The sequence below is a fragment of the Amaranthus tricolor genome, chromosome 1 (assembly GCF_026212465.1).
Source record: "Amaranthus tricolor cultivar Red isolate AtriRed21 chromosome 1, ASM2621246v1, whole genome shotgun sequence".
In the NCBI taxonomy this organism is placed as follows: Eukaryota; Viridiplantae; Streptophyta; class Magnoliopsida; order Caryophyllales; family Amaranthaceae; genus Amaranthus; species Amaranthus tricolor.
The window spans coordinates 24851021-24863948 of NC_080047.1; positions in this window are offsets into that span (position 1 = coordinate 24851021).

The following is a 12928-nucleotide window of genomic DNA, read 5'->3' on the forward strand; positions in this document are numbered from 1 at the left end:
AAGAAGGAACAAGGATCAATGATTAATGAAGAATGAATGATGAAGAATGAATAAGGATCAATAAGATTATTGAATGAACGATGAAGAATGACCAAGGATCAATGATCATTGAAAATGAACGACAAAGAATGAACAAGGATCAATGATCAATGAAGAATGAACGATGAAGAATGACCAAGGATCAATGATCATTGAAGAATGAACGACAAAGAATGAACAAGGATCAATGATCAATGAAGAATGAACGATGAAGAATGACCAAGGATCAATGAGCATTGTAGAATGAACGATGAAGAATGAACAAGGATCAATGATCAATAATGAATGAACGATGAATAATGAACAAGAATCAATGATCAATGAAGAATGAATGATTAAGAATGAACAAGGATCGATGAACATTGAAGAATGAACGATGAAGAATGAACAAGGATCAATGATAATTGAAGAATGAACGATGTAGAATGAATAAGGATAAATGATCAATGAAGAATGAACGATGAAGAACGAAGAAGGATCAATGAGCATTGTGGAATGACCGATGAAGAATGAACAAGGATCAATGAGCATTGTAGAATGAACGAAGAAGAATGAACAAGGATCAATGATCAATAATGAAAGAACGATGAAGAATGAACAAGGATCAATGATCAATGTAGAATGAATGATGAAGAATGAACAAGGATCAATGATCATTTAAGAATGAACGATGAAGAATGAACAATGATCAATGATAATTGAAGAATGAACGATGTAGAATGAACAAGGATAAATGATCAATGAAGAATGAACGATAAATAACGAACAAGTATTAACAATAAACAAGGATCAATAATCATTGAAGAATGAACGGTGAAGAATGAACAAGGATCAATGACCTTTGTAGAATGAACGATGAAGAATGAACAAGGATAAATGATCAATGAAGAATGAATGATGAAGAATGGACAAGGATCAATGATCATTGAAGAATGAACGATGAAGAATCATTAAAGTTCAATGATCAATGAAGAATGAACGATGAATAATGAACAAGGATCAATGAGCGTTGTAGAATGAACGATGAAGAATGAACAAGGATGGATGATCAATAATGAATTAATGATGAAGAATGAACAAGGATCAATGATCATTGAAGAATGAACGATGAAGATTGAACAAGGATCAATGAGCATTGTAGAATGAACAATGAAGAATGAAAAAGAATCAATGATCAATAATGAATTAAGGATGAAGAATGAACAAGGATCCATGTTCATTGAAGAATGAACGATGAAGATCGAACAAGGATCAATGATCATTGAACAATGAACGATGAAGAATGAACAAGGATCAATGATTAATGAAGAATTAATGATGAAGAATAAATAAGGATCAATAAGCATTGTTGAATGAACGATGAAGAATGATCAAGGATCAATGATCATTGAAGAATGAACGACAAAGAATAAACAAGGATCAATGTTCAATAATGAATGAACGATAAAGAATGAACAAGGATCAATGATCAATGAAGAATGAACGATGAAGAATGAACAAGGATCAATGAGCATTGTAGAATGAACGATGAAGAATGAACAAGGATAAATGATCAATAATGAATGAACGATGAAGAATGAACAAGGATTAGTGATCAATGAAGAATGAACAAGGATCAATGATCATTGAAGAATGAACGATGAAGAATGAACAAGGATCCATGATAATTGAAGAATGAACGATGTTGAATGAACAAGGATAAATGATCAATAAAGAATGAACGATAAAGAACGAACAAGGATTAATAATTAACAAGGATCAATAATTGTTGAAGAATGAACGGTGAAGAATGAACAAGGATCAATGAGCTTTGTAGAATGAACAACGAAGAATGAACAAGAATCAATGATCAATGAAGTATGAATGATGAAGAATGAACAAGGATCAATGATCATTGAAGAAATGAACGATGAAGAAGCATCAAAGTTCAATGATCAATGAATAATGAACGATGAAGAATGAACAAGGATCAATGAGCGTTGTAGAATGAACGATGAAGAATGAACAAGGATCAATGATCAATAATGAATCAATGATGAAGAAGGAACAAGGATCAATGATCATTGAACAATGAACGATGAAGAATGAACAAGGATCAATGAGCATTGTAGAATGAACGATGAAGAATGAACAAGGATCAATGATCTATAATGAATGAATGATGAAGAATGAACGAGGATCAATGTTCATTGAAGAATGAACGATGAAGATAAAACAAGTATCAATGATCATTGAACAATGAACGATGAAGAAGGAACAAGGATCAATGATTAATGAAGAATAAACGATGAAAAATGAATAGGGATCAATAAGCATTGTTGAATGAACGATGAAGAATGACCAAGGATCAATGATCATTGAAGAATGAACGACAAAGAATGAACAAGGATCAATGTTCAATGAAGAATGAACGATGAAGAATGAACAAGGATCAATGAGCATTGTAGAATGAACGATGAAGAATGAACAAGGATCAGTGATCAATAATGAATGAACGATGAAGAATGAACAAGGATCAATGATCAATGAAGAATGAATGATGAAGAATGTACAAGGATCAATAATCATTGAAGAATGAACGATGAAGAATGAACAAGGATCCATGATAATTGAAGAATGAACGATGTTGAATGAACAAGGATAAATAATCAATAAAGAATGAACGATAAAGAACGAACAAGGCTTAATAATGAACAAGGATCAATAATCATTGAAGAATGAACGGTGAAGAATGAACAAGGATCAATGAGCTTTGTAGAATGAACGATTAAGAATGAACAAGGATCAATGATCAATGAAGAATGAATGATGAAGAATGAACAAGGATCAATGATCATTGAAGAATGAACGATGAAGAATCATCAAAGTTCAATGATCAATGAATAAAGAACGATGAAGAATGAACAAGGATCAATGATCAAAGTAGAATGAATGATGAAGAATGAACAAGGATCAATGATCATTTAAGAATGAACGATGAAGAATGAACAAGGATCAATGATAATTGAAGAATGAACGATGTAGAATGAACAAGGATAAATGATCAATGAAGAATGAACGATAAATAACGAACAAGGATTAACAATTAACAAGGATCAATAATCATTGAAGAATGAACGGTGAAGAATGAAAAAGGATCAATGACCTTTGTAGAATGAACGATGAAGAATGAACAAGGATAAATGATCAATGAAGAATGAATGATGAAGAATGGACAAGGATCTATTATCATTGAAGAATGAACGATCAAGAATCATCAAAGTTCAATGATCAATGAAGAATGAACGATGAATAATGAACAAGGATCAATGAGCGTTGTAGAATGAACGATGAAGAATGAACAAGGATGGATGATCAATAATGAATGAATGATGAAGAATGAACAAGGATCAATGATCATTGAAGAATGAACGATGAAGAATGAACAATGATCAATGATAATTGAAGAATGAACGATGTAGAATGAACAAGGATAAATGATCAATGAAGAATGAACGATAAATAACGAACAAGTATTAACAATAAACAAGGATCAATAATCATTGAAGAATGAACGGTGAAGAATGAACAAGGATCAATGACCTTTGTAGAATGAACGATGAAGAATGAACAAGGATAAATGATCAATGAAGAATGAATGATGAAGAATGGACAAGGATCAATGATCATTGAAGAATGAACGATGAAGAATCATCAAAGTTCAATGATCAATGAAGAATGAACGATGAATAATGAACAAGGATCAATGAGCGTTGTAGAATGAACGATGAAGAATGAACAAGGATGGATGATCAATAATGAATTAATGATGAAGAATGAACAAGGATCAATGATCATTGAAGAATGAACGATGAAGATTGAACAAGGATCAATGAGCATTGTAGAATGAACAATGAAGAATGAAAAAGAATCAATGATCAATAATGAATTAAGGATGAAGAATGAACAACGATCCATGTTCATTGAAGAATGAACGATGAAGATCGAACAAGGATCAATGATCATTGAACAATGAACGATGAAGAATGAACAAGGATCAATGATTAATGAAGAATTAATGATGAAGAATAAATAAGGATCAATAAGCATTGTTGAATGAACGATGAAGAATGATCAAGGATCAATGATCATTGAAGAATGAACGACAAAGAATAAACAAGGATCAATGTTCAATAATGAATGAACGATAAAGAATGAACAAGGATCAATGATCAATGAAGAATGAACGATGAAGAATGAACAAGGATCAATGAGCATTGTAGAATGAACGATGAAGAATGAACAAGGATAAATGATCAATAATGAATGAACGATGAAGAATGAACAAGGATTAGTGATCAATGAAGAATGAACAAGGATCAATGATCATTGAAGAATGAACGATGAAGAATGAACAAGGATCCATGATAATTGAAGAATGAACGATGTTGAATGAACAAGGATAAATGATCAATAAAGAATGAACGATAAAGAACGAACAAGGATTAATAATTAACAAGGATCAATAATTGTTGAAGAATGAACGGTGAAGAATGAACAAGGATCAATGAGCTTTGTAGAATGAACAACGAAGAATGAACAAGAATCAATGATCAATGAAGTATGAATGATGAAGAATGAACAAGGATCAATGATCATTGAAGAAATGAACGATGAAGAAGCATCAAAGTTCAATGATCAATGAATAATGAACGATGAAGAATGAACAAGGATCAATGAGCGTTGTAGAATGAACGATGAAGAATGAACAAGGATCAATGATCAATAATGAATCAATGATGAAGAAGGAACAAGGATCAATGATCATTGAACAATGAACGATGAAGAATGAACAAGGATCAATGAGCATTGTAGAATGAACGATGAAGAATGAACAAGGATCAATGATCTATAATGAATGAATGATGAAGAATGAACGAGGATCAATGTTCATTGAAGAATGAACGATGAAGATAAAACAAGTATCAATGATCATTGAACAATGAACGATGAAGAAGGAACAAGGATCAATGATTAATGAAGAATAAACGATGAAAAATGAATAGGGATCAATAAGCATTGTTGAATGAACGATGAAGAATGACCAAGGATCAATGATCATTGAAGAATGAACGACAAAGAATGAACAAGGATCAATGTTCAATGAAGAATGAACGATGAAGAATGAACAAGGATCAATGAGCATTGTAGAATGAACGATGAAGAATGAACAAGGATCAGTGATCAATAATGAATGAACGATGAAGAATGAACAAGGATCAATGATCAATGAAGAATGAATGATGAAGAATGTACAAGGATCAATAATCATTGAAGAATGAACGATGAAGAATGAACAAGGATCCATGATAATTGAAGAATGAACGATGTTGAATGAACAAGGATAAATAATCAATAAAGAATGAACGATAAAGAACGAACAAGGCTTAATAATGAACAAGGATCAATAATCATTGAAGAATGAACGGTGAAGAATGAACAAGGATCAATGAGCTTTGTAGAATGAACGATTAAGAATGAACAAGGATCAATGATCAATGAAGAATGAATGATGAAGAATGAACAAGGATCAATGATCATTGAAGAATGAACGATGAAGAATCATCAAAGTTCAATGATCAATGAATAAAGAACGATGAAGAATGAACAAGGATCAATGATCAAAGTAGAATGAATGATGAAGAATGAACAAGGATCAATGATCATTTAAGAATGAACGATGAAGAATGAACAAGGATCAATGATAATTGACGAATGAACGATGTAGAATGAACAAGGATAAATGATCAATGAAGAATGAACGATAAATAACGAACAAGGATTAACAATTAACAAGGATCAATAATCATTGAAGAATGAACGGTGAAGAATGAAAAAGGATCAATGACCTTTGTAGAATGAACGATGAAGAATGAACAAGGATAAATGATCAATGAAGAATGAATGATGAAGAATGGACAAGGATCTATTATCATTGAAGAATGAACGATCAAGAATCATCAAAGTTCAATGATCAATGAAGAATGAACGATGAATAATGAACAAGGATCAATGAGCGTTGTAGAATGAACGATGAAGAATGAACAAGGATGGATGATCAATAATGAATGAATGATGAAGAATGAACAAGGATCAATGATCATTGAAGAATGAACGATGAAGATTGAACAAGGATCAATGAGCATTGTAGAATGAACAATGAAGAATGAACAAGGATCAATGATAATTAATGAATTAAGGATGAAGAATGAAAAAGGATCAATGTTCATTGAAGAATGAACGATGAAGATCGAACAAGGATCAATGATCATTGAACAATGAACGATGCAGAATGAACAAGGATCAATGATTAATGAAGAATGAATGATGAAGAATAAATAAGGATCAATAAGCATTGTTGAATGAACGATGAAGAATGACCAAGGATCAATGATCATTGAAGAATGAACGACAAAGAATATACAAGGATCAATGTTCAATAATGAATGAACGATGAAGAATGAACAAGGATCAATGATCAACGAAGAATGAATGATGAAGAATGAACAAGGATCGATGATCATTGAAGAATGAACGATGAAGAATGAACAAGGATCAATGATAATTGAAGAATGAACGATGCAGAATGAATAAGGATAAATGATCAATTAAGAATGAACGATGAAGAACGAAGAAGGATCAATGAGCATTGTGGAACGACCGATGAAGAATAAACAAGGATCAATGATTATTGAAGAATGAACGATGAAGATAAAACAAGGATCAATGATCATTGAACAATGAACGATGAAGAAGGAACAAGGATCAATGATTAATGAAGAATAAACGATGAAAAATGAACAAGGATAAATGATCAATAATGAATGAACGATGAAGAATGAACAAGGCTCAGTGATCAATGAAGAATGAACAAGGATCAATGATCATTGAAGAATGAACGATGAAGAATGAACAAAGATCCATGATAATTGAAGAATGAACGATGTTGAATGAACAAGGATAAATGATCAATAAAGAATGAACGATAAAGAACGAACAAGGATTAATAATTAACAAGGATCAATAATCGTTGAAGAATGAACGGTGAAGAATGAACAAGGATCAATGAGCTTTGTAGAATGAACGACGAAGAATGAACACGGATCAATGATCAATGAAGTATGAATGATGAAGAATGAACAAGGATCAATGATCATTGAAGAAATGAACGATGAAGAATCATCAAAGTTCAATGATCAATGAATAATGAACGATGAAGAATGAACAAGGATCAATGAGCGTTGTAGAATGAACGATGAAGAATGAACAACGATCAATGATCAATAATGAATCAATGATGAAGAAGGAACAAGGATCAATGATCATTGAACAATGAACGATGAAGAATGAACAAGGATCAATGAGCATTGTAGAATGAACGATGAAGAATGAACAAGGATCAATGATCTATAATGAATGAATGATGAAGAATGAACGAGGATCAATGTTCATTGAAGAATGAACGATGAAGATAAAACAAGGATCAATGATCATTGAACAATGAACGATGAAGCAGGAACAAGGATCAATGATTAATGAAGAATAAACGATGAAAAATGAATAAGGATCAATAAGCATTGTTGAATGAACGATGAAGAATGACCAAGGATCAATGATCATTGAAGAATGAACGACAAAGAATGAACAAGGATCAATGTTCAATTAAGAATGAACGATGAAGAATGAACAAGGATCAATGAGCATTGTAGAATGAACGATGAAGAATGAACAAGGATCAGTGATCAATAATGAATGAACGATGAAGAATGAACAAGGATCAATGATCAATGAAGAATGAATGATGAAGAATGTACAAGGGTCAATGATCATTGAAGAATGAACGATGAAGAATGAACAAGGATCCATGATAATTGAAGAATGAACGATGTTGAATGAACAAGGATAAATGATCAATAAAGAATGAACGATAAAGAACGAACAAGGAATAATAATGAACAAGGATCAATAATCATTGAAGAATGAACGGTGAAGAATGAACAAGGATCAATGAGCTTTGTAGAATGAATGATGAAGAATGAACAAGGATCAATGATCAATGAAGAATGAATGATGAAGAATGAACAAGGATCAATGATCATTGAAGAATGAACGACGAAGAATCATCAAAGTTCAATGATCAATGAATAATGAACGATGAAGAATGAACAAGGATCAATGAGCGTTGTAGAATGAACGATGAAGAATGAACAAGGATCAATGATCAATAATGAATGAATGATGAAGAATGAACGAGGATCAATGTTCATTGAAGAATGAATGATGAAGATTGAACAAGGATCAATGATCATTGAACAATGAACGATGAAGAAGGAACAAGGATCAATGATTAATGAAGAATGAATGATGAAGAATGAATAAGGATCAATAAGCATTGTTGAATAAACGATGAAGAATGACCAAGGATCAATGATCATTGAAGAATGAACGACAAAGAATGAACAAGGATCAATGATCAATGAAGAATGAACGATGAAGAATGAACAAGGATCAATGTTCAATAATGAATGAACGATGAAGAATGAATAAGGATCAATGATCAATGAAGAATGAATGATGAAGAATGAACAACGATCGATGATCATTGAAGAATGAACGATGAAGAATGAAGAAGGATCAATGATAATTGAAGAATGAACAATGTAGAATGAATAAGGATAAATGATCAATGAAGAATGAACGATGAAAAACGAAGAAGGATCAATGAGCATTGTGGAATGACCGATGAAGAATGAACAAGGATCAATGATCATTGAAGAATGAACGATAAAGAACGAACAAGGATCAATGATCAATGAAGAATGAACGATCAAGAATGAACAAGGATCAATGAGCATTGTAGAATGAACGATGAAGAATGAACAAGGATCAATAATCAATAATGAATGCATGATGAAGAATGAACAAGGATCAATGATCAATGAAGAATGAATGATGAAGAATGAACAAGGATCAATGATCATTGAAGAATGAACGATGAAGAATGAACAAGGATCAATGATAATTGAAGAATGAACGATGTAAAATGAACAAGGTTAAATGATCAATGAAGAATGAACGATAAAGAACGAACAAGGATTAATAATGAACAAGGATCAATAATCATTGAAGAATGAACAGTGAAGAATGAACAAGGATCAATGAGCTTTGTAGAATGAGCGATGAAGAATGAACAAGGATCAATGATGAATGAAGAATGAATGATGAAGAATGAACAAGGATCAATGAGCATTGTATAATGAACGATGAAGAATGAACAAGGATCAATGATCAATGATGAATGAATCATGAAGAATGAACGAGGATCAATGTTCATTGAACAATGAACGATGAAGAATGAACAAGGATCAATGATCATTGTAGAATGAAGGATGAAGAGGGAACAAGGATCAATGATTAATGAAGAATGAACGATGAAGAATGAATAAGGATCAATAAGCATTGTTGAATGAACGATGAAGAATGACCAAGGATCAATGATCATTGAAGAATGAACGACAAAGAATGAACAAGGATCAATGATCAATGAAGAATGAACGATGAAGAATGAACAAGGATCAATGAGCATTGTAGAATGAACGATGAAGAATGAACAAGGATAAATGTTCAATAATGAATGAACGATAAAGAATGAACAAGGATCAATGATCAATGAAGAATGAATGATGAAGAATGAACAAGGATCGATGATCATTGAAGAATGAACGATGAAGAATGAAGAAGGATCAATGATAATTGAAGAATGAACGATGTAGAATGAATAAGGATAAATGATCAATGAAGAATGAACGATGAAGAACGAAGAAGTATCAATGAGCATTGTGGAATGACCGATGAAGAATGAACAAGGATCAATGAGCATTGTAGAATGAACGATGTTGAATGAACAAGGATAAATGATCAATAAAGAATGAACGATAAAGAACGAACAAGGATTAATAATTAACAAGGATCAATAATCGTTGAAGAATGAACGGTGAAGAATGAACAAGGATCAATGAGCTTTGTAGAATGAACGACGAAGAATGAACAAGGATCAATGATCAATGAAGTATGAATGATGAAGAATGAACAAGGATCAATGATCATTGAAGAAATGAACGATGAAGAATCATCAAAGTTCAATGATCAATGAATAATGAACGATGAAGAATGAACAAGGATCAATGAGCGTTGTAGAATGAACGATGAAGAATGAACAACGATCAATGATCAATAATGAATCAATGATGAAGAAGGAACAAGGATCAATGATCATTGAACAATGAACGATGAAGAATGAACAAGGATCAATGAGCATTGTAGAATGAACGATGAAGAATGAACAAGGATCAATGATCTATAATGAATGAATGATGAAGAATGAACGAGGATCAATGTTCATTGAAGAATGAACGATGAAGATAAAACAAGGATCAATGATCATTGAACAATGAACGATGAAGCAGGAACAAGGATCAATGATTAATGAAGAATAAACGATGAAAAATGAATAAGGATCAATAAGCATTGTTGAATGAACGATGAAGAATGACCAAGGATCAATGATCATTGAAGAATGAACGACAAAGAATGAACAAGGATCAATGTTCAATTAAGAATGAACGATGAAGAATGAACAAGGATCAATGAGCATTGTAGAATGAACGATGAAGAATGAACAAGGATCAGTGATCAATAATGAATGAACGATGAAGAATGAACAAGGATCAATGATCAATGAAGAATGAATGATGAAGAATGTACAAGGGTCAATGATCATTGAAGAATGAACGATGAAGAATGAACAAGGATCCATGATAATTGAAGAATGAACGATGTTGAATGAACAAGGATAAATGATCAATAAAGAATGAACGATAAAGAACGAACAAGGAATAATAATGAACAAGGATCAATAATCATTGAAGAATGAACGGTGAAGAATGAACAAGGATCAATGAGCTTTGTAGAATGAATGATGAAGAATGAACAAGGATCAATGATCAATGAAGAATGAATGATGAAGAATGAACAAGGATCAATGATCATTGAAGAATGAACGACGAAGAATCATCAAAGTTCAATGATCAATGAATAATGAACGATGAAGAATGAACAAGGATCAATGAGCGTTGTAGAATGAACGATGAAGAATGAACAAGGATCAATGATCAATAATGAATGAATGATGAAGAATGAACGAGGATCAATGTTCATTGAAGAATGAACGATGAAGATTGAACAAGGATCAATGATCATTGAACAATGAACGATGAAGAAGGAACAAGGATCAATGATTAATGAAGAATGAATGATGAAGAATGAATAAGGATCAATAAGCATTGTTGAATAAACGATGAAGAATGACCAAGGATCAATGATCATTGAAGAATGAACGACAAAGAATGAACAAGGATCAATGATCAATGAAGAATGAACGATGAAGAATGAACAAGGATCAATGTTCAATAATGAATGAACGATGAAGAATGAACAAGGATCAATGATCAATGAAGAATGAATGATGAAGAATGAACAACGATCGATGATCATTGAAGAATGAACGATGAAGAATGAAGAAGGATCAATGATAATTGAAGAATGAACAATGTAGAATGAATAAGGATAAATGATCAATGAAGAATGAACGATGAAAAACGAAGAAGGATCAATGAGCATTGTGGAATGACCGATGAAGAATGAACAAGGATCAATGATCATTGAAGAATGAACGATAAAGAACGAACAAGGATCAATGATCAATGAAGAATGAACGATCAAGAATGAACAAGGATCAATGAGCATTGTAGAATGAACGATGAAGAATGAACAAGGATCAATAATCAATAATGAATGCATGATGAAGAATGAACAAGGATCAATGATCAATGAAGAATGAATGATGAAGAATGAACAAGGATCAATGATCATTGAAGAATGAACGATGAAGAATGAACAAGGATCAATGATAATTGAAGAATGAACGATGTAAAATGAACAAGGTTAAATGATCAATGAAGAATGAACGATAAAGAACGAACAAGGATTAATAATGAACAAGGATCAATAATCATTGAAGAATGAACAGTGAAGAATGAACAAGGATCAATGAGCTTTGTAGAATGAGCGATGAAGAATGAACAAGGATCAATGATGAATGAAGAATGAATGATGAAGAATGAACAAGGATCAATGAGCGTTGTATAATGAACGATGAAGAATGAACAAGGATCAATGATCAATGATGAATGAATCATGAAGAATGAACGAGGATCAATGTTCATTGAACAATGAACGATGAAGAATGAACAAGGATCAATGATCATTGTAGAATGAAGGATGAAGAGGGAACAAGGATCAATGATTAATGAAGAATGAACGATGAAGAATGAATAAGGATCAATAAGCATTGTTGAATGAACGATGAAGAATGACCAAGGATCAATGATCATTGAAGAATGAACGACAAAGAATGAACAAGGATCAATGATCAATGAAGAATGAACGATGAAGAATGAACAAGGATCAATGAGCATTGTAGAATGAACGATGAAGAATGAACAAGGATAAATGTTCAATAATGAATGAACGATAAAGAATGAACAAGGATCAATGATCAATGAAGAATGAATGATGAAGAATGAACAAGGATCGATGATCATTGAAGAATGAACGATGAAGAATGAAGAAGGATCAATGATAATTGAAGAATGAACGATGTAGAATGAATAAGGATAAATGATCAATGAAGAATGAACGATGAAGAACGAAGAAGTATCAATGAGCATTGTGGAATGACCGATGAAGAATGAACAAGGATCAATGAGCATTGTAGAATGAACGAAGAAGA